The sequence below is a fragment of the Rhipicephalus sanguineus genome, chromosome 7 (genome assembly GCF_013339695.2).
Source record: "Rhipicephalus sanguineus isolate Rsan-2018 chromosome 7, BIME_Rsan_1.4, whole genome shotgun sequence".
Lineage (NCBI taxonomy): Eukaryota > Metazoa > Arthropoda > Arachnida > Ixodida > Ixodidae > Rhipicephalus > Rhipicephalus sanguineus.
This window is the reverse complement of record NC_051182.1, coordinates 55,164,662-55,188,968: the sequence shown is the minus strand read 5'-3', so window position 1 is coordinate 55,188,968 and position 24,307 is coordinate 55,164,662.

The window sequence follows — 24,307 nt, the reverse complement described above, 5'->3', positions numbered from 1 at the left end:
AACCAGCCGGTGTGCCAGGAGCAGTTTCCGGGCCATAAAGCGGCCACTGGCACGGTGAACAAACGGGCCAGCTCAATATTGTGCATCTTCAACACGTCCACGCATCTCAGACCGTATGGTAAGTTGTCCCGCACCGGAAGACCCTAGGGGATGCCCGTTTTTATTTAATGGGTTTATTAAGGCGAAAGCCTGAAGTGTCTCGGTACGGGGCCCCTGAAGCCAAACACGACAGCGGAATAAGGTGGTACAAAAATCCCGCGTGGTCTGCGCCAATATAGACGTCGTGTGATGATGTATGACATGATGTCGTTGCTTAGAAAAGACGGGTGTAACAAACTGCAGAATCCATTTTTGGGTCTTCCCATTGTGCTATTGGCTGGTATAATGTCAACGATACTAGTCACAAGTGCATAGAGGCTGTGCGCTCGTTCAAGCGAATTGCAAACGGGGACTCTTCAAACGGTTACTATTATAATTTGATAAACCTCATGTGTCATTGCGCAATATTGTTGAAATTTCTAGAGGTTCAGAGGCGCGAATAGAAATCAGGGCTCATTGCAACTGGAAACATAGCACACATGATGAATTGGCTTATATTTACAGCCACCTTTACTGGATGTATAGATTGGAGGACCAGCGGCTATGTTCTGTACGAAATTTTGCAATGACGCAGCAAAACATAATGCGATATACTCACTGTAGCTAGTGCGCCGCCAACTAAGTGGACATATTGCTAGCTAAGATTGGCTGTTCGCATGCATACGAAACGTGATGGTTTTTATTAACACTCGCAAAAACGGCTTAGCCAGCCTTCACTAGGGGGCAAATAGGTAATATTGTCACGCGGCCGTGACGTCCACGAATACAGCAGTCGGCGTTTTCAAGATGAAACTCCTTATTTGGCCGAATTTGTGGCCGGGAAACGGAAAGTTAATTGACAGCAATACACACGCTGTGCACTAAGAGCGGCGAACAGAGCGTCGACCGTCGACCAACTAACAAGCGGTCAAGCGCGAGGCTTTTATACAGGTGCTATCGAACTATCCAGCGATATCGCTGGTGGCGGCGTTATCTCTCGACAAAGCTGGAACATTCGAGTGCGGCGCGCAGTCTTAACAAAGCGATCTACTACAATCGCGAAGCTTCTCGAACAACGAGGTGCGGCTTGCGCTAGCGTTGCTGACACTCTTTGTGGGCGAAAACCAAATACAGCAAAAGTGATAATAAGAAACGCACATGGCAATGCACCCCTCTGAACAAGCATCGTCCCGATGCTTAAAACAGAACCCAGGGGGGATGGGCAATGCATGCAACAAGAAATAACAACAATAAAGCAAGAAAGTACAATAAACATTAAGCACAAGCAAGATAGTACAATATTAAAGCAAAAGTACAGTCCTCAGATTCAATAACGCGCGTAATATGGCTTGAGGCGCACGAAATGGACGACTTCAGGTCGCGCACAGCGCCACTGAGAGTTCGTAATACCATCGGGAATAACCGTGTAGTCGAGTGCGCCGAGGCGTCGAATTACCCTGTATGGTCCGAAGTATCGTCGAAGAAGCTTCTCACTAAGTGCTTGTCGGCGTATTGGCGTCCATACTCATACACGTTCACCGGGTTGGTATTCCATGTGGCGTCGTCGAAGGTTCTAGCGGCTGCTGTCAGTCGTCTGTTGGTCCTTGATCCGTAGGCGGGCGAGTTGTCGAGCTTCTTCGGCACCTTGAAAGTCAGCGGCGGCGTCGAGGTTTTCTTCGTCGGTGACGTCCGGTAGCATGACGTCGAGCGTCGTCGCCGGGCTCCCTCCGTAGACCAACTTTTACGGCGTCATCTGCGTTGTTTTTTGGACGGCTGTGTTGTAAGCGAAGCTCACGTACGGAAGGACGGCGTCCCGCTTCTTGTGCTCAACGTCGACGTACATGGGCAGCATGTCGGCGATGGTCTTATTTAGACGTTCAGTGACGCCATTGGTGTGCGGTTGGTAGGCGGTGGTGCGGCGGTGGCTCGTCTCGCTGTATTTGAAAATCACGTGTGTTAGGTCCGCAGTAAAGGCGGTACTCTGTCTGTGATGAGGACCTCTGGGGCGCCATGACGCAAGACGATGTTCTCCGCGAAGAACTTGGCTACCTCGGCGGCACTGCCTTTGGGCAAGGCCTTTTTGTCGGCGTAGCGGATGAAGTAGTCAGTTGCTACGACGATCTACTTGTTGCCGGAAGTCGACGTCGGGAACGGCCCCAGTAGGTCCATCCCGATTTGCTGGAACGGCCGGTGAGGTGGTTCGATTCGCTACAGAAGTCCCGCTGATTTAGACAGCGGTGGCTTCCGTCGCTGACAATCTCGGCAAGTGTTAACGTAGTGGGCGACGTTGGCAGCAAGGCGTGGCCAGTAATATTTTTCCTGTATTCTGGCGAGCGTGCGGGAACCACCGAGGTGTCTAGCCGTCGGGCCGTCGTGTAGGCACTGGGGGATTTCTGGTCGCAATGATGGGGGCACGACAACAAGGTAGTCGGTTCAAAGTGGCAAGAAGTTCTTCTTCAGGAGAACGCCGTTCCGTAAGAAAAACGACGGCAGTGCTCTCTTGAATACCTTCGGAACAACGGCGGTCTTGCACTCGAGGTACACCATAAGGCCCCCCAGTTCCACGTCGGCTCGTTGCCTTTCGGCGAAGTCGTCGGTACTTATAGTTTCGAGGAAACAGTCGTCGGCGACGTCTTATGGCGGCTCGTCGACGGGGGCACGGGACAGGTAGTCGGCGACAGAGTGTTTTCGTCCGGACTTGTACACGACGGTAATGTCGAATTTTTGAAGCCTCAGACTCCATCTTGCGAGACGACCTGAAGGGTTCTTCAAGTTAGCTAGCCAACATAAGGCGTGATGGTCACTGACAACATTGAAAGGCCTGCCATAGAGGTAGGGGCGAAACTTTGACGTAGCCCAGATGATGGCAAGGCATTCCTTTTCTGTTGTGGAATAGGTGGCTTCTGCCTTGGATAGTGACCGGCTAGCATAAGTGATAGCCCTTTCAAGCCTGTCAGTCTATTGCACAAGGACGGCACCGAATCCTACGCTGCTTGCGTCGGTGTGTATTTCTGTATCGGCACAATCGTCGAAATGCGCAAGTATAGGTGGCGTCTGCAGGCGTCGTTTAAGTTCTTGAAATGCTTGCACTGGCGCCGTTTCCCACCAGAATTCCACGTTAGTCTTCGTGACAAGCGTCAGTGGTTCGGCGATCCGTGAAAAGTTTTTAAGGAGCGTCTGTAATAGGCACATAAGCTGAGAAATCGGCGCGCGGCCTCCTTGTCCGTGGGTGGTACAAAGTCGGCGATGGCATCGGTTTTCCGCGGGTCTGGGCGCACTCCTGACTTGCTGATCACATGACCCAGAAACAAGAACTGGTCAGACGCGAATCTACAGTTTTCTGGCTTCAGGGCCAGTCTAGAGTAGAGCTTTGCACGGGCCCTATTTCCGAGCGCGAGCCCGGCCCGGGCCCGCTCACTTTGTCGAAGGCCCGCCCGAGCCCGACGGCAAAGGGCTGCGAGCCCGCCGGCCCGGCCCGACGTACGAAAACACAATCCCGGGGCCGGCCCGGCCCGGCTTTTTGAAGGTTCGCTGCGAAAACAAAAAATCGTTTTCCGGTAATTTGCCATTTTATTGAGCATATCAAGTATGATCAAACGACACGCGACAAACACTCTCCAATAGAGACGGTTCGCGGCACCTTTGCTATAAAATAGACGGCCTCATCCAAGCAACCATGGAGTTCGCTCGCCAACGCCGTCACGTATATGGGGTATGCCCATGCAAGCGTCAGCTTGCACGAATGCGATCTACGTCGGGTCGCTCGTCGCTGTCGCGTGCATTTCCACTCATATGAGATTTGGCCTTAAATCTAGCGCGAACAGTCGCGTGGCGCCGTCACTAGCAGGGTTGCCAATGGTGGCTACTTTTCGCCAAATTGGCGAATTTGAGAGGCCCGTGGCGACCTAAAATTATGAATGGCGACATGGCGAATTTTTGGCGATTTTCGGCTTATGTCTCCACTGAGTTATGCAACCTAAGCTCAGTGTCTTCCCAACGATTGAGCGGCGACATTCTCTGTATTTTTCTTGGGTTTAGACCCACGAGTAGAATGTGCACATCACGCGTCATTCGGTATGTCCGTCCTGTAACTCGTGTGTATCTCCTCAATTCATCCAGAGAGAGAATAAAACGTTTATTTGATGTTCTGTGAGAAGATCGGTGAGTGGGATCCTTAGTCCGGGATCCCATCTAGATGCAGGAGGTACTGGAACATCCCCCAGCGACATTTTAGCAAAATGTAAGTCAGTGGAGTGCCTTGCAAACCGCGAGGGAGCAGTGTTTGGCTATAAGTTTATGGCTTTAGGTGCTTTAAGCTTCTCTGAAGTTTCGCTTCTGAAAGGGCTAGACGACGGGTTGGCCGCGTGTTCCGACCATTTGTTCCGCCAGAGCTCCAACTGTTCTGAATAGCTTGGCGGCTTATTCACTGTTGCAGTACGATTGAGCGGCGACATTCTCTGTATTTTTCTTGGGTTTAGACCCACGAGTAGAATGTGCACATCACGCGTCATTCGGTATGTCCGTCCTGTAACTCGTGTGTATCTCCTCAATTCATCCAGAGAGAGAATAAAACGTTTATTTGATGTTCTGTGAGAAGATCGGTGAGTGGGATCCTTAGTCCGGGATCCCATCTAGATGCAGGAGGTACTGGAACATCCCCCAGCGACATTTTAGCAAAATGTAAGTCAGTGGAGTGCCTTGCAAACCGCGAGGGAGCAGTGTTTGGCTATAAGTTTATGGCTTTAGGTGCTTTAAGCTTCTCTGAAGTTTCGCTTCTGAAAGGGCTAGACGACGGGTTGGCCGCGTGTTCCGACCATTTGTTCCGCCAGAGCTCCAACTGTTCTGAATAGCTTGGCGGCTTATTCACTGTTGCAGTACCCCCAATTCAGCTCGTAAAGACTGTTTTGGAGGCGGATACGCGGCTATTTGTGCAATAAAAATATTTTATTGAGGCATTTTCCACTGTTCTCAGTGAGCGTGTGCAATGAAAGAATTGCTATATAACATTTTACATTGTCTACTTGTTCATTAATAACGCATCGGATTGACGCATGTAGATATAAGTGACTATAAGGAAGGGTCGGTGGCGTCCGGTATCATATTAATTCACACTGAAAAGGTGTAAGACTCACTAATGATCGGTTCCTGTAAGAACTCTGCCGTGTTGCCTTCAATAAACGTTTTAATCCCTTTATTTCATATAAGGGTACGCAAAGCTGCCTACAAACAATGCTTTCACGGTTTTCGCCCAAGGTTTACCACACTTTTACCTTTGAAACGAGCGGACAGGGATGTAAGGATATCATGAGCGTTTCATTCATTCACCCTTGCGCCACTACGCACATCTTGCGGCTAGTCGGAGAAGCAGTGTCATGTACTCCCATGCTGATGCGGGCGATACGACTGGCATTGAGAAATGTCGATATAATCTAAGAGTCTTGGATGGTACTGTATTCTAAGGGGCTATATGTGAGTGGAAATTTTTGTTACTAGGTATGCCGCACATAGTAGAATGGCGACATTTTTGGCGAAATTTGTAAAAAAAATGGCGACTTTGGCGACTTTTTGCTCGTCGTTTGGCGACATTTACTCGAAAGTAAGTGGCAACCCTGGTCACTAGCTCAGGTGGTGTTACTTCTCTGTTTGTCAGAGTGCAACAGAGGCAATGCTTTATCTGCTCCCCTTTTGTTTAAAGTAGCGAATGGAAAGGAAAAGCGGTAAAGGGCGGTCGCGGAAAGGGCACTGTATGCGTGCTGGAGAACAATTCCCGCTCATTCTCTATATTACGGGCTTGAGTCGGGCTTTGCGCCAGGCCCGAGCCCGGCGCGATAAACCTCCAAGTAGCCCGAACCCGGCCCGGGCCTGAGGTGCAAATCCGTCGGCCCTCCCGAGCCCGGCCCGCGGGCCGGGACGGGCTTTCGGGCTACACGGAGCCCATGCACACATCTAGTCTAGAGGTCTTGATTGCTTGAAGTACTGCCTCAAGCCACCGGAGATGCTCGTCGAAGTTCGAGGAAAACACGACGACGTCTTCCAAATACACAAGGCACGTCTGCCACTGCAATCCGGCCAGCACGGTGTCCATGACACCCTGGAACGTCGCAGGTGCCGAGCAAAGAACGAAAGACATGACCTTGAACTCAATGAAGCCGTCGGGTGTTATAAAAGCGGTCTTTTCTCGGTCTCTTTCGTCTACTTCAATCTGCCAATAACCGGTCTTGAGGTCCATCGACGAAAAGTGCGTCGCGTTGTGAAGTCGATCCAGGGTGTCGTCTATTCGTGGTAGGGGGTACACGTCCTTCTTCGTGATTTTGTTCAGGCGCCGATAATCAATTCAGAAGCGCAGTGTCCCGTCATTCTTCTTCACAAACACCTCGGGTGACGCCCACGGACTCTCCGACGGCTGGATGATGTTGTCGCGTAGCATCTCTTCGACTCGTTTCTTTATCGCATCGCGCTCTCGAATCGAAACTCTGTAGGGGCTCTGACGGAGTGGTCGAGAATTTTCTTCTGTTATAATGCGGTGCTTAGCAAGGGACGTTTGTCGGACCCGCGATAAGGACGAGAAACAGTCCTTGTATTTCAGGAGCAGGGTTTTGAGCTGGTCTTGCTTGACCTTCGGGAGGCTCGGGTTGACGTCAAAATTTGTTTCGGGACCTCTACTCGTCGAAGCAGGTTCGGCAGCATTGAAGAGGGCGAAAGCATCGCTGGCGGCTACGCATTATTCGATGTAGGTAACCGTTGCATCAATGTTGAGGTGCCTATGTTCGTGACTGAAGTTTCTCAGCACTACCTTTGCTTTACCGTCACGCAGTTCGGCTATACCTCTTGCGACGCAAATTTGACGGTTCAGGAGTAGTTGCTGATCGCCCTCGATGACGCCTTCAAGGTTCGCAGGTTTTTCGGTGCCGACGGAAATAATGACGCTGGAGCGGGGCGGAACGGTCACCTGCTCTTCTATCACATTCTATTCATGGCTCCCTGGCTTCGCGTGGGGCGGGATCGTTTTGTCTGAGGTTAGTGTTATCGACTCAAACCTTAGGTCGATGATGGCGCCGTGGTCACTTAGGCAGTCCATTCCAAGTATCACATCCTTGGAGCAGTTTTGTAGGATTACAAAGCTCGAAGGATAAGTCCTGTTATTGATGGTGACTCGCCGTGCAGACACCAATCGGCGCTATCAGGTGGCCTCCAGCTGTCCAGATTCCGGGTCCACTCCAAGCGGTTTTTACTTTCTTCAGCTTGGTGGCGAATGGCCCACTGACGACGGAATAGTCGGCTCCGGTGTCGACGAGAGCTGTGACGCTGTGGCCGTCGATAAGAACGTCGAGGCCGCTAGTTCATCGTCTTGCGTTGCGGTTAGGTCGTGGCGTCGGATCACGGCTTCGTCGATTTGTCCCGCTGTTTCGACGTTACGTCTTCAGGTTTTCTTCGGGCAGCGAAATTTCGTCGTGAGGGCTCCGTCCGTTTTGCGTCGTGTTCTGCAGGTCTCGTCGCGTTGTCGTCGTCGGCGGCCGCGGAGGACCTTCTGAATTTCGTCGTACAGCAACCGCACCTCCATCGGTTGCTGCCCTTAGTTTCCCGGATACGGACTAGGCGACCGGCCCCGGTTTGGGTCAGTGTATGCCGGCGGTGCGGTGACATGTGCGGCCGGGCGACGGTGAGCGGGAAGGCCGTAGTTCTTGCCACTGTGTTCCAATGAGGTAGTTGTCGATGTCGCGAGGCCGTTCGCCTGGCTGCGGGCGCGGCGCTTTGATAGCCAATCCGCGTAGCCCCATCTGTCGCTCCTGGCAGCGGCAGTAGGTGTGGCCCGCCTCCCCAAAGTGGTAACAGAGCGGGCGGTTGTCTGGGGCGCGCCAAACGTCGGTCTTTCTCGGGGTGTAGCGCTGGCCGACAGGTGGACGGTAGGGCGTTTGTGGCGGCGGCAGCGTCTGGCGACGGTGCTGCGGTGGTGTGGCGTCTTGGTGTGGAGGATGAGCATGACAGCGGGCTGCAGGAGCATAGCTCACAGCTGGCGGCTGCGGTTCTGCTAGCTGAGGCGCGCCGAGTGAATGCTGCCTCTCCTGGCGCACGACGTCGGCGATGAGGTTGCGACGAACGTAGAATTTTTCGCAGCTCCTCTTCCACGATTGCTCGAATCGTCTCACGCAGGTCGGCGGATCGTCTCACGCAGGTCGGCTTCAACGTCGGCGTAGCTTGTGGCCGAGAAGCTGCGGTTGTATTGCCGTGTTCGCCTCTCACGCGTTCAGCGACCGTCTTCGACGGGTTCCTTATCAATCCAGCGAAGAGTTCTTCTTTGACACCCGGCATGAGGAACCTGACTTTCTCCTCTTCGGGCATACTTGGATCGGCGTGTCGAAACAGGCGATTGATCTCTTCCGTGTAGATGGTAGTATGTTCATTGGGCAGCTGCGCACGGGTCTGCAGCATAGCCGCGGCCCGTTCCTTGCGGACCACTCTCATGAACGTGCTTAGGAACGTCGTCCAAAAGCGATACCATGTTTGTAGTGCGGATTCTCGGTTCTCGAACCACGTCCTCGCGGCGTCTTCTAGGTAGAAGTATACGTGACGCAGCTTGTCCTCGCAGTTCCAGTTAATAAATGTTGAGACCCTTTCCAAGGTCTCGAGCCAAGTCTTAGGGTCTTCACATGGCGAACCACGGAAGGTCGGCGGCTCCCTGGGTGGCTGCATCACGATCGCCGTAGGGGACACTGCGGTAGTCATCGTCCCTGTTGTCTTCTTTGCCGTGGCTTTTGGCTTGTCCGGTAGGAGTGCGTATTATTGTGGGAGACCTTGCTGTCTTCGGCTGGCTCGCTGCTTAGCGGTGGCACCGGAGTCCCCTTGACGGTGTGGGCTTGGCGCACGGTTGGAGGGGGGTGTTCGGTACATGGACGGGGAAGCACCTCCACCAGATGTCACGTGGTCGTGACGTCGACGAAGACAGCAGTCGGTGTTTTCAAGATGAAACTGTTTATTTAGCCGAAATTGTGGCCGGGAAACGGAAAGTTAATTTACAGAAATACACAGAGTATGCACTGATAGCGGCGAGCAGAGCATCGACCGTCCATCAACTGACAAGCGGTCAAGCGCGTGCGCTTTTATACAGGTGCTATCGAAATTTCCAGCGATATCGCTACTGGCGACATTATCTCTCGATGAAGCTGGAAGGTTTGCGTGTGACGCGCAATCTTAATAAAACGATCTACAATAAGATTTATGCACGTACAAACAAAAACACTGAGTATAAGAGCAGGCAATGCGAAAGACTTCGCCTTGTTCAAGGAACAGTGCAGCAAAGAGGCCACGCTAGTGCTTACCCGGCGTAAAAGCTGGACATAGAAGAGCGCATTACAAGAGGCGAGCGATCCACGCGACCACGGATTTTAATGGCTTTGGGCTCGGTTCACCTTTCATCTAGTCATGTCTTGAATCAGCTCGCTGAACTATTTCATTGTGTGGAGAAACAACCCGCTTCAGTGGGTGGGCTAGTCATGCGCTTCAGTGGGTGGGCTAGGCATGGTGGGCTAGAATTCCAGGAGTCGCGATTGTAATGAACAGAAACAAAGTTACCGACGTATACAATAACCCCTAATGCGAAGCTTGAGCGCAGGTACACGAGTGCTTTCATTGTTCGTAACACTGTGGAACAGAATTTATGAGAGAGATACATGTACGCAAGCTGACAGACTAATCCTAATTTATACTGCGGCACGCTTCGGTGTCTTGCTTGCGAGAGCGCCTGCATTGTTCTTCGGCAGCGCGAACCTCTGGATTCTGAAGTCGACGCCGGTCAGCCTCGGCTCGGGCAATTATTTCAGCAGCTGTGGCAGACGAAGTGCTTCCACCGGTCGTCTGGCTCATTGTTCTGAAAGAACTGGCTGAAATATATTGGCTCACCTCTGGGGCTGCAAAGAGCTTCTGCTTGGCCGGCGCGAAGTGCAGGGTTTTTTCGACTTGTCGAAGGTTGCTGAGTAATCAAACTGGTCTTCCTCGGTTGCGTAGTGCATTGTTCAGAGAGAAACGATGAGCTTCTGTTTCGGCGGCGCAGGGTCCCTTTTTCTCCTGACTTGCCGAAGGTTGTCCTAAGAATACTAGCTCACTCCACGGTAATCGATCAAATTGGAAGCGATGCAGAGTTCTCATTGACGACAGACGAGAACGACACAGAGGCCGTCGGCGCGAACTTTGCTGAGGTATCTATTTCATACATAAAGTTCCGAATAGCCTCAACGCGAGCTCTTCCATGGTGATGCTTTTATGACCAATGAAAACTGGCTCATAAAGGCGCGGAAATAAAGCCGGCCTTGAAGAAATGAGAAGAGCTTCGCGTGGCTCGAGCATGTGGAAACAGGCGGATACGACGAGAGTCAACAAGGGACGACGCTCAACGCAGGAACGGGCGTCTAAGAGCTGCGTTCTGAATAGCGTTCGACTATGTTTTACTCTCTATCACCTGAATGCGAAAGCCTGGTACGCACTTTGGGAATGCATTAAGTTATACAATCGCAGAGCAGGACTTTTCACAACATGACAAGCCACAGTGTGACGACACTCAATAAATTACCTAAAGGTACTCAGTCAATTGCATTCTCCCTCTCCTCCCTGAAGCTCTCTTCCATTCACGTGATGTTGCACTACTTCCGCCATTGGCTCACTTCTGACAACGTGACGATGTAATCTTTTGGCGCCATCAAGTGACGGAATGTCATATCGTGACATGATGGCCTTCGTAACGTGTTTTTCTCTCTGTGCGCGCCACTTCTTCCATCTCCACACCGCTATTTCGATGTACTGTCGTGGCTACAATCGTCGTGCCCTCAGGCATAATGTGACAGATAGCCTCGTTGGAATTGGCAAGCATTTGTGCAAATGGATTTAACAGGCTTGACATATATACAATAGGTCTAAAGCAAATTTATTATCAAAGTCATTACGCCCATGAAGCTATAGTTTCCAACTCCGTTCGCCATCGGTAGCCCCTACTACTACGTAGCAGCGTAAAGGCCTGACCACACGTACGCGTTGAAGCGTGTCAGCGCGTGGCTTCTAAGCTCGGTGCCGCGCCCTCTATCTCCTTTCCCTCCATAGGAAGAGGGCAAGGCGCCAAGTCTGCACGCCACGCGCTGACACGCTACAACGCGTACGTGTGGTGAGGTCTTAACAGAAAAGAGCAAAAGATCACGCGCCCCTTGGCGCTTCTTTTTCAATCAGTTTGTAGGGTCCACTCTCTTCACGGATTAATTCTCACCGCCTGCTCACAATCTCCAACAAATCGTGCGGTCAGGCTAAAACACTGTGCGAATACTTAGAAAGAAAGCGTTACATGTAACAAAAACACATGCCGAAACACTTCTTGTCGACTGAACTGGAAATATAAGCTTCCTTCAGTATGTTAAAACTAAAAGACTCGATGGAGGTATACTCTCGTGAAATATTCAGTTCGGCGTCTGATGTGTTTAGTCATCCACCTTACATTTTTTCTTTCATTCCTAAGCACTTCATGGCCCTTTCACAGGGTTATTTACATGTAGACATTAGGGGTTATTTTTTATAGCTGAGCCACACTGTTCAAGTGCATATCGGCCCAGTTAAGAGAAGGTACATTATCCATCCTGTTGTCGGATACAACTTCAGAATTCCGGAGCAGCCCCGCCCAAACGACCGAAGCTCTGCAGTCGATCGCCACAGCGAAAAGAAATAGGGCTGCTCATACACTCCGCAACATTTCCCGCGGGCGGGGTCGCCAGCAGGCTCACTCATTTTGTCGGTCGGTAGTGTGCGCCCATAGGTGCGTGCTTGTGCGCATTCGCCTTTGAGGAGGAATGCCGCGCAGTTTAAAGTTGCATCAGGATATACATCATTCGCCGTCAAGCAGTTTTCTTCTAAAGTTGGTTTCTTCTTTCCTGTGTTATTATCTTTGTCTCGACACAGTTAATCCCGTATTTTTTTATGCATACTTTGAATAATTTGTCCAAATTGCAGCTGGCCATCAGTTACTGCGGTCATCCACACTGCGTAAACAGTACCCCTGGGCACTCCACCCTTACGCCAACAACATCCGCACTTCAGTGTTCTATGTTGCTCGGCTTGGTCTTATGTTCATCCTTATTTCTAAGCGTATACCAACTCCACTTTGTGGATACCCCTGATGACAATCTGGCTTTCGAAACATTTTGTTACGAAAGGAGGTCTCGTAAAAAATTCAGACCGAGTTGTTTCAACTTCACTCTACTCCGCTTTCCCTGGCTACGAGTCGGACCACAGATATCTATGCAGTATCTAGACTCGTTTTCGTAAAGAAGCAGCATGGGCTTAACATTGTATGAAAAAGATCATTGAGGGCTGCACGTTTTATTTAATTTTGTACACAAAGCTCTTTTGCACGCAAAGATTTATTGCGCACACGTGTAAGTGCAGTCAAATTTAATTAAAACAAAGTTGTTGTTCCTGTCAAGTTGGTTAATATAACGGTTTACTGTACGTGGCCGTCTCTGACGCCCGCAGTTTCCCGCATGGTCCTGGGCTACATTCCCGGTTTGATCTGCAAGCACGTGTTGTACGCCTCCATCACAATGCCCGACCCGGAAGGGGATCTGAAATCGTCTACGCCAGAGTTCGATATGGAGTGCGGCGGACTGGTGAGCGTCAAGATCCTGAAAAAGCGGTTTCAGCATATCAAGGTGAGTCGAAAGAGACGAGGTAGCAGCGAAATTGCGAGACATGCCAAATATAATCATGCCCAACGTATTAATGCCAAATATATTCAAGCCCAATACATCAGTCCTAATGGGCACGTTAATTTGCACGTTAATCAGTTGTCCCCGCATCCCATACTGCCCATTACCATAAGTGAGACGCCGAATGTTCATGAACGGTATCATCAGCGACACGATTCGCTCTTCGACCTCGTTGAGTCGCGGTAGTGATGCACCCTTGACCGGATACTTGACCGGTGACGCAAGAGTGAGGAACACGTCCACGTACAATCGTGTCCCGGCTCGGCCCACACAACCTTACTTCACCGTGTTCACTCTCTTCCGGGAACATGTCTCGCAGGACTTGGTAGGCCCTTGCATGCTTTACACAAGAGTTATCGCTAAGTTAGCGTTCAACCATAGCCTACCACGATTATTGCAAGAATAGCCAAACTCGAGGGCTAGGAACTCGCGTGCAAACCTAGAATTGACTCCCTCTGTACTATTCCCACGGGCCTTGCGTCGCTCGTACTCGGCCCGGCTAACTCCGGATTCACTGCGCCTGGCTCGTTTTTTTTGCCATTTCCCACTCATTGTCACGCCTACTATATTCCGGATCCTGCCTCTTTCCCTTCATGTCAGCCGCTTCTTGTTCAAATAGGCTGAGTCGGATCGCCGCCGCTGTTCTCGTTCTCGCTCTGTAGCACATCAAGCCTCGCGATAGACATCTTCAGGCGTACGGTTATTCCTCGGACGACCCATGGCTACATACTGCCTCGGCACAACCAGGTTCGGCTCTTTTATAGCGATCCTAAGGACATGCACATGCGCAGTAGGTCTGTTTATGACGTATTCAGTGACGTGAACGGTTGCTAGTGAACTTTTTTTTTACACTTTGTCATTTCGCTAGCTTCGACGCGGCAGCTCCGCAGCTGTTGCTATGGCGCATGCGCGGCTTGGCATGACGTCAGATCAGATGCCCCGCTCGGCAGGTTCCATTGCCGAGCGCGGCCTGGCGGTGGCTTCTCCGTTGCTACTGCTTCGGCGCAAGGGCGGCTTGGCATGACGTCACACCAGCTGGCGCGGTAGCGTGCCGAGGCGAGACCAGGTGGTGCACAGCTTGGGTGTCAGTGGCTGCTAGGCAACAGCGCGGTGAAGTTGCCTGCGGGGAACAGCCGTTTTTATGCTGTGCTTTAATACAGCTTCGCTTTAATACAGTCAGCGTTCCAATGAAAATTTGATTATTAGTCCAGTTATAGTGTTCAATCAAGTGTCTAAGGTGCAAGAATGGGAATGTGCGTGGCAAAATGCAAGCAACAAAACACAAACACTAAATAAAGAATAATATGTTTTGCTTGTTGCTCACACTAGCTCACATTTACTTCAGTTCTTTTTAGGACTCATGCTAATTAAGATCCACAAGGACTAAGCAATATACGGACGTGTTAAAGAACACGAGGCGCCAAAATATCATATCGGTGTACCTCATAATCATAACGTGGTTTTTACACATGTCACACACTCCAAAGATATAATAAAATAATTGGACTGAGATTCCCTCATTCTAGTCTTCGAAACCGAGACAAAGATCTCGGCTGCCGGTTGCCTGAAAGAAGACCTCCCCACTACAGTACTCACAACTACTTAGAAACTACTTATCGCGCACGTTCGCTCAGGAACGGGCACTTTCGTGCAACAGTGCTCTCTGTCCTGCACTAGTATCGTACTAAACAAACCTCGCCTGCGTTTTCGCCGGTATCGTGCGGCGGTCTGAAATTTTGTCAGGCGTAATATTCGGGTGGAAACTAAGAATATGCAATTTCCGGCAGCGAATAATCGAATAACGTACAATTCTACTCGGCGAGACTGTTCTATTCTACTATACTTTTCAATTGAAATTGGGTTTACATATCGCACCATAACAAGAATTCGAGTGTAGATGCCGAGAAGATATAGAGCCAAGTTCTTTCCCCAACAAAACATTACGGGCACTGACATTTGTGTCATGCAATATTTTGATCGCAATTTTATTTCCAGCATAATTAAGGGGCACTCTTATCAAGTATATGCAAAACGCGCCTTAAGTGCTCGCGTACGCTATTATTCAATGCGTTACATACGGAAGAATTGCCGCACCCCGCACGTAGTAAATAATAGAACGCATTAGCCTGTCCGGTATTGCGCGGAATGTAACGCATTTAGCGTATAGTGGGACACCACGTGTGAACTGCGCACGCGCGCCTTACCGGAAACACCCGAGACGCCTAAAAACGCCCGAAAAACATGGCCTCATCGCCGGAAGCTGCTGCCGTGCACATCGACTTTACCAAGTGGCCGTCGTGCGCTTTGTACCTAGTTAGCAACGAACCGATTAAACTTGCATTAGCTTTATATTCACGTGCTTATGTTTCGAGAGCAAGGTATTCGTGTCGATTCGGCATCGTTTCCGACAGCCACAGTCAAATGATCGACGCTGTAGGCTTAAGGATTGGCGACGGACTCTTAATAACCAGCAGAGTAACTAGTAAACGCGACGCGTTTACTAGTTACTCTGCTCTTTGATCCTGCATAGCTGACGCCACTTTACGTCTGTGGTTTGCTCGTCATTTGTTACAAAAGATGACGCAAGACGAATAAAGCAAGAAATACGTTAGGTTAGCCAAACAAACACGCCTTTTCAATACCTGCAATGTTCCAGTTTGTGGCAGTAATGGCGAGCTTATTATTTTCTACATCCAGAATACGACTGCCGCGTGCGGGATCAAACCCGCGACCTTCGCGTCGGCAGCCGAGCACCGTAACCGCTGCACTAGAGCAGCGGCTTCCGCAGGAAAACAGCGTAATGTAGTACAGATCGATGCGTCGGACAGCCAACCGGCAGAAAAAAGGAAAGGAAAAAATGAACAAATAAATTTCTGTTCGCACGCGCAACTTTTAAATGACAAAGTAAGCTCTTGCACTTTGTGTGGTTCATTCTGGACAGAGCCGAATATTCACTTTCTTATTTCTTTTTTCGTAAACTCAGGTGTACACGGTGCTGTCCGCCAACACTCCAACACTGGAGACAACGCTTTTCACCTTGGCTTCCGGAGGGCTGGACAAACTGGCCAAACTGCTCCACGAGTGGGTCGTGAAGTTCAGCTTCGACGGAGTGTTCGTCAGCTGGTCGCAGCCATACGCACCCGACAAATCCAGAGTCGTCTTCGGCAAGCTCGCTGACACTTTCAGGTAATAATTCTTCGCTCCGTACCATTGGTCACTGCGCAGGTTTCCTAACACAAATGGCCATATTACAGGAACCGGTACTCTTGTTTCGATGACACCTGGGGCTGCACTCGATATGTGAAGCAGCATGCACAGTCTACACGCTTACATATTTAGATACACCCCATGCTCCACAAGGACTGGTCGAGTAGAAGAGGACAGTTGAGCTTCTCTGAAAACTTTGGGACTTCACCGTGCACGTGTGTCGTATTGAAGATTTATGGACATTCGTCGCGATGTGCGAAGACACAAAAACAAGGCAAATTTTTGTGTCATGTGTAGTTTGCACGGTTCGTAAAGCTTTTTCAGTCTTTTGCGATTTTGCTTTAGTGCTTTTGCTAGTCGGACTACTTGAACGGAAGGCGTCGGTTGAGCATATGAATAGTGTGTTACGTGCAAATATGGTGATACCGTTATCGTTACGATTTTCATTTACTTTATTTTAATATATACCTTACATGCCACAGCAGATGCATTCTGTGTGTGGGGGGGGGGTTAAATAAAAAAGTCTACGCACGGTAATTCAACGATCCGAAATCTAACGGCGAGTTTAGTAAGATAAAGCGAAGTAACAAAAAATTAGAGCTCTTACAACTGTTTGTGAAGAGGGATGACCAGCGAAACTGGAGAAGCGCTCCGTCAGCGAGGCATCGCGCGTGCGCTTACCTCCACTTTCCTGATCGTCCTAGGTGCCACTGGATCGATGGCGTTGCGCACATTGGCGCTTCTCGGCCACACACGTTGCTCGTACTGCCACTGCTCCTCTTTGGATGAATGAAAGAAGGGAACATTCAGGACTCGATTCTCTGATGCAGCCTTAACGAAACCCAACACATAATGAAGCGAAGGAAGGTACAGGGTATGATAATTGTGCTGTTTTAACTGTATTGTAGTAAGTATGATGTAAATACGAAGAAAATAAAGTTGACGAGAAGACAACTTGCCGCCCGACCGCCGCCGTAGCTCAATTGGTAGCGCATCGGGCGCATTATCTGAAGGCTGCAGGTTCGTGGACCGGAAGTTGGAATCCGTCGTTAAAACAGGAAATTATAATCCGTCGTTCTAATCGGACGTTTCGCCAACTGACCTACAACTTTCTAATTGGGATTTCTTGCTAGGTATCTGTAGGGGTTACCGTATATACTCGAATGTAACACGAGCTTTTTTTCCCTAATTTTTGATAGCTGAAGTCGACCCTCGCATTACAATCGAATACCGAAATAACTATTTCTTGCTTCCTTGCCGCTATGAAAGGACACCCCTCGCGTTACAATAGTGGTCGCGTACAATCGAGTAAATACGGCAATTAATCTTTCCTATTGAGCAGTTTATCAGAACGAAAAATATCCTGACTTGATCACTCCATGCACTAGACAGCAACATGCACTTGGTTGAGTCGTGATAATGTGCGTAGGCAAATATCCCTGTCTTGCTGCAGCATTCTTCACGGTCACAACCTCGTGACAATCTATCAGTACTGCAGAAATCATCAGTACGGCAGAAATATATTGATGAAATAAAAGGTACGAAACTAATGACACTCAAGGTAGTATCCTCGGTAATGCACCTACTTCTGTCACCGCACCCTACAGGCAATGTTAGAAGCACTTCTCATATGCACCTTTAGGAATGGTAATAGCTGGGCCATCGCATTCCACGTGATGTTCACCAGGCAGCGCTTTCATCTTGGGAAACAGCCAGGGGTGACGCGGAGCTATGTCGGGGGAGTAGGTAGCTTGATGAAACACACAAGTGTTTCCAAGACGCAGTTTCTTATCCTAGACTGTTAACAGTCATTTCACAGACAGTGTCGTTATGCAGAAATTCTGACTCAGAATTCATCCAGAAGGAGAGAGAAAGAGAGAAGAAGAGAGGATCGTGACCGAGTTAAGAAAGAACGGATACACGACAGCTTTCATCCGCCGTGTGGCACTCCGCATGGCGAGAGATCAGCTTCCCCACCGCGGAGACGCATCTGCGAACGACACACGTGACCCTCCTCCCACGCTGGCCACCCCACCGGATACAATGGTATCGAAGAAACCAGCCCAACGAGTCGTCATCCCGTATGTTCCGGGAACTAGCGAACAGCTCGCCAGGGTTCTCGGAAAAGCTGGGGTCACGGTGGTTCACAAGCCGGCCTCAACGCTCGCTCGCTTACTACCGCGGCCGAAAGATCGACCATCCCGGGAGCAACACCACGGCGTGGTCTACAAAGTGTCATGTGCTGACTGTCCAGCGAGCTACATAGGCGATAGTAAGTGCTTCCCGGAAAGAATGCGCCAACACAAAAACGACGTCAGAAAGATGGAAATACAACGCAGTGCCCTTGCAGAGCATTGCGAGAAGCACGACCACAAAATTGACTTCGAGGGCGCTTCCATCATAGAAACGGAAAGAAATCTGGGAAGGAGGCTCTTACTCGAGTCGTGGCACATACAGAACACACCTGCGAATGTGAACCGGTCCCTCGGAACAATGCCTCCGATCTACGTGCACGGCCTCCGGAACGTGAGGGAAAGAGAAAGGCGGAGCCAAAAACAAGCTGCGACGAAGCCCCCCTGATCAGCACAGTCACCCCTGAAGAAGAGACCAAGCCGGTCTCGAAACGTCGGGTTTCCTCCAAGAATTTGTGGCTGGAGGTATTTCAACTTCTTAATTCTTCCACCCAGCCAGACAGACTTCTGTCGAAATGTGTACATTTAAGAATTCATCCAGCGCTTACCCGAAACTCGCTGGCACGTTCTAAGACTGGCATGAGATGTTTTTTGTTCCTAACTAATGTCCGTGCTTGCTTAATAACATTCTCATTCAGGCTTGCTGAAAGCATGCCTGAACGTCTTTCAGTTCGCACTGTTGTGTAGCTATCTTTGAAGTGGTTGTTCTACGCCTTTATCCGACATGTGGTCGTGGCATTATCAAAGTCTCTTGAACAATGCCCATGCTTTCAGCTTGGCTATCGCCGACCTTTTGGCATATAATATTGCAATACTGCTGCAAAGTTTGTTCCGTCATTTTATTACTGACTCATCCGACAAACGATCACTGCATGTCCTGATGTTTGAGTGCATGACCAGCAAGTGACGCTTTCTGGGACTACAAGAAAAATTCGCACGTGCGCATGAATCTTACCTTCATAGTTGCACGGACTGAAGCCCCCCGCACATTAATCTATGTCGTGGGAAAAGAGAGCAATCGATACTTGTTCTAACACCCCTTGTATTTATGTGTGTATGTATATGTGTGTGCGTGCGTGTCCGTAGTCGAAGTGTTGATGGACTGCTTCTGAAGACTGTTTGTTAGAGGGACGTTTCCCCCAAATCCCGGCATGCATAGCAAACCACTAAACAAATTGACATCCACATACGTCACGAACATCATCTGCGTAGCCTAAAAGCATAGATGCCGCCAGGTACGGCAATGAACGTATCGTGTTTGTCTGTGATAACATCGACGCGCAGGTTTTTTTAAACGAGAATTGTGGAGTGGAACGAAATTCTCAATGATTAGCGAAATTCTGAAACACATTACCTAGCAGAAGTCATCATAAAACATCTCGAACGGAGTGTAACACTGACGAAAGTGGAGTGGCGTGCTGGTCACTCTGTTTCTGAGTAGAGGGCCATTAGGCTTGACTTAATCAAGCGGTACAATGGGGATATATAAAATTCTTCAAGCAAGTGGTTCGCACAAAATACAATTTCTTCACAGGAAATAACCGCAGCTTCGCGCAAGCAACCAATAGATCATTTCACGTTTATTATTTCCAGTTGTTGAGCAAGACTTCTCGGCACCTCTGACAACAAAGGAGAAAGAATGTTGCAGTGGCTTAGCTCGGCTTTTCCAGGATAACGTAGCGTTAGCAAAGGTTCAGCTGATTGTTCTTAGCTTTCCTGATTGTCCAGGATTAGCTTGATTATCACGCTTACTGCTGTTCTAATGACACACACACGGTATACACATTATGTGGCACATGTATATTTATTTTGCCAGGCAGCTACTTCGAGATCCGATGAGTTAAGCTTCTCCGCTCTTCTGCGCTGTTGAGCAGCATTTTCGCCCTCCTTCTCCATGGCTAAACCACACTGGCAAACGCCAGTCAGAGGCGCTATCAAGCGGCTCCAGCGCAGTGTCAGACGGCCACTGCACAGCGAAGGCGAATAGCTACGCGCGCGCCGGCGCCAGTACGTCTACCTCGGCTACGACGTCACTCCTGTGGAAAGCACAGACCGGCGGCAGCGAGTCCCGCGCGGAAGGTGCCGGCTTCGATGCGCCAGCTGTGTGACATCACTGATCCTCGCGCATGCGCAGCGTGGCTTTGAGGAGCCACGCGAAACTGGCTCGGCTAGGCCAGTGTACCTAACGCTAAAAGAAAAGCCTTATTGGCATCCAAGTTCACAGCTTACAAAAGAAACATTTGCTGTCCTATCGCGAGCACTGCCTTTAGCCTTAAAAATAGAAAGTACAAAGATATCGTTATCTATAGTTAAAAACAGCGCAAAGTAAACAGGGACAAGATGCTCACAGGACTAGCGTGCACTATAGATTGCCGACACTTGGCCATCGGCGTTAGTCCTGTGTGGATCTTTTCCGTGCTTGCTTTGCGCTGTTTTTAACTATGAACGTGCCAACTGACTAGCATTCACACACTTGCAAGTTAAATGATATCGCACTTTTATGGGAATATGCATTGCGCGAGTTTCTTGATCAAACGAATAAACCAAAATTGTACGCTCTTCGCAGACCGAAATACACGCTAGGTGCCATCCTTCCATGGATGAAAGCGGAGCTGCAGAACTACGACACCGTCTACGTCGCTCTGAAAGTCGACTGGATTATCCTGAAAACGCACGGCTTTTACCCGAGAGCAGGCTACAACATCGCTTCGTGCCCTAGTCCATTTGAAAGGTAAGGATCGCTCATACGAGTATGTTCTAAACGCGCCGCGGTGGCTCGATGGGTTGAGCATGAGGATACGAGGTCGAATGCCTGTCATGGTGGCCGCATTTCGATGGGCACGAAGTCAAGAAAACATTTGTCGGATTGTTACTGTCGGCATACATTTAATCTTTGATCGAATAAGTGTGGTGGCTGGACTCAGCTCATTCGCGAAATAACTGAGGCTGTGACTTCTGCGATCTCACGAATCACTGACCCTCAGTGGGGCTGGTGATCAGTAAAGCTGGCGATCATTGGGGGTGACAATATTGGATTGGACATCCTCGGAGGTGGCATAACTTGCCTCGCATCTGTTGTAATTTTTATTCCACGTACAGGCATGCGCAGACCACACTGCTTTAAAATATAAACAATTTCAGCGGCACAATAAATTCAGTTGAAATGTTGCGCTGTGGGTGTATTGTTCTTTTTCGTCTGTGTCTTTCTTGTTGCGCGAACATACTCAAGTGAAGAGAAGCACCGTGTGCGTACATTTAAGTGCAGGGTAAAGAAAACCTGGTAATCAGGGTTAATACGGAATTCCCCACTGTGGCCGGCCTCACAGTTATATCGCAATTCTCGCGCGTCAAAATTTAAAAAAATAATCGAGAAATTCGAATAAGGTAATGTGCCCTGTATATCGTTGCGCATAGAGATGAGCGCCAAGAGGGTCGCATTTGATGGTCAGTATCAGTGGAATTTTCTCGGAGAGGCTGACGCAGCCGTGCCAGAGAGGTGGGATCATGAGTGGCGTAGAGTGAAGCCCGTCTAACTGATAGTGAGGTAACTGATAGTGCACGAATGAAATATGTCATTGTTTTCAACACAGTTTGGATATTTGTTCAAGGTTCATTCCAGCATTACAATACAGGGCCGCAACAACATGCAGCCCAAATTATGCTGCTAAAATATAAGAGCCAGAGTAGAGGCTGCTTGCTTGTGCATGGCAGATACTTGCAATGCGCTGCTTGAACACGAAGGAATACGCACAAAAGAACACAGGTAAGCACATGAGGTTTCGCCCTCGTCTTGTGTGCTTATCTGTATTATTTTTGTACTTCTTTATTTATGTTAGAACAGCGCGTTCCAAGTAACTACCTGGTAAAGTATGACGCTTAGGAGAGGGTGTGGGAGCAGATGAGGGGGAGGGCCCCATTGCCCATTACACGGATACGGAAAGCCGAGCTAGCTGGTACGAATGCATACTCTAGTAGCGCAACAAAGCACAGGGACACAGGCGAGATAGACGATACCAGTGTCCTCTCTCTTGCCTGTGTCCCTGTGTTTCAAGCGCGATTAGACTATCCATTAAACGAGCTCTATGCGGTCGTGTAGTTTGGATGATGTCATATAATTATTTCACAGTTGTTCGCGAAGTTCAGTATAAGACTTTTTGTGTGCGCTGATGTATGAACCGCGCTTTCTCCTTGTGCCCGTGGCAGCACCGACAAACGCACCACCATCACGAATGTTCTCGGCGACTTTGTGGACAATATGGGCACTCACCTGAACCTCTCACGCGTCTGCTTCAGCGTCTCCTTCCGAGGGACGGGATACAAAACGGACGCAAAAGTTATCAGCAGTAACATGAAAGTCCTGGGACCGGGAAACTTAAACAGGTGCGTTGCCTGACTGACACACTAGAGCACATAGCTGAAACGACTAGCACATTAATGGGTCAGGCTTTCCTGGACACTCTCGTCATTTTCTCCATTACGTGGTCCAACTTTTACTGCTGGTATCAAAGACGTCAGATTTCTCGCTATCAAGGCGCGGTGCGTGATTAGCTGCGAACGCAAAATTTTAAGAATGGAATCTGCGCTTGCTTACCGCTTCGGGACGCAAGCAAGGTCGCACACTTCACGTGAAACGGCGGTTTCCTGAATGCAGAGGTCTCTTTCTCGGAATGACACTAAAACACAAGAGACTAGCCTCCCCCCCCCCCCCCCTGTCCTCCCTCCTACCAAGGTGACTACATGATTTGGCACATGTGGCCTCGCATTGAGCGGACAAAATTAAAGCGGGGTTAAGAAAATGGGACCGACAGTGGAAGACATAGAACGCGCACTAACTGACAACAGACGTACTGTCTTATATAATAAAACAGTTAAAAGAAAGAAGCTCTATATTGTGAAGCTTTACGATCTCCCCTAATTCACCACGTTACTCATGAGCTATTATTCACAGCGCTTCATGATACGCAGCCGGCACTCTGGTGTCATGCGGCGCTAGGGCTGGTGCAGGACGAAGCCCCCTTGCACCACTTAATAGAACATTTAAGATCTGTTTGGCTGTTGCAATAGTTTAACCAGCTTGTAATCTGATGTGCCCTACGATTCGTTTCTTTGGTGCGGCAGCAGAGAATTATGAAAAATGCTCATCCTTTCGAAAGCTGCAGGAATGTAACTGCGCTGGCTAATTTGTTCCTCTTACGCCCTGTGTACTATTAGGAACACTGCCGGATTCCTCCGTGTTGTGCAATTCAGGGCGCCATTGTCCCGCGATTTAAATATGCTTAAAACTGCGAAATGTCTCATTTCAGATCGGCATCGTTTTTATCATTTCATGTTGTATGGATGCGATTGACACTCTTTTCATAGTGTTGTGCTATACTGTATGTGCCTACTCCACAATGAATAATATGAGCTGGGAGCGGCTGGCACCCATACTGTCTACAGTGTTCTCTGGGAAGGAAACCCTGCAGTTTTTCTGTATTTCAGGTAAAACTGTAGTTTATAATTGCCAGGAGTGCAACGGCGTACTCACCCACTGTGGTGGAATAGCGACTGTCTTGCGCTGTTAAGATTGTGTAGAAGGATTATTAATAATATAAATGATTCTGGCAATGAACGTCATGTTTAAATGGGAAAGACATGCAAAAACATTCGTACACTTTGATTTAGCCCCACATTTAAGAAGCACAGGTTGTCACAATGAATCCTTAGACCTGCAATACAACGTGCATCGAAGTCTCATCTTGGTTGGGCACTTAAAACCACAGACACAGCTTCATTTAGGAACCATATTAAGTGAAGGGTAACATACAGGCCAACTTTCCTGAACTTGCGAACTTGTCAAAAAAAGAAAAGACAGCATGGCGGCTCACTTCATGCGAGACTTCGTGTGAAACCAAGACTGCGTCATGAGAAAAAAGAAAGAACTTGGAGGATGCTTCAGCTTCGCCTTCAAGAGTAGAACGCGTTAAAGTAATTTGACTAAAACACGTTCTAGGGCCAGTGGTGCATGGTCTGACAAACGTTTTGGAGGCACAAAGGAACGAGCAGAAGAAATTGTCCTACAATTGGCATCAATTCTTTCATTTCTTGTCCTCG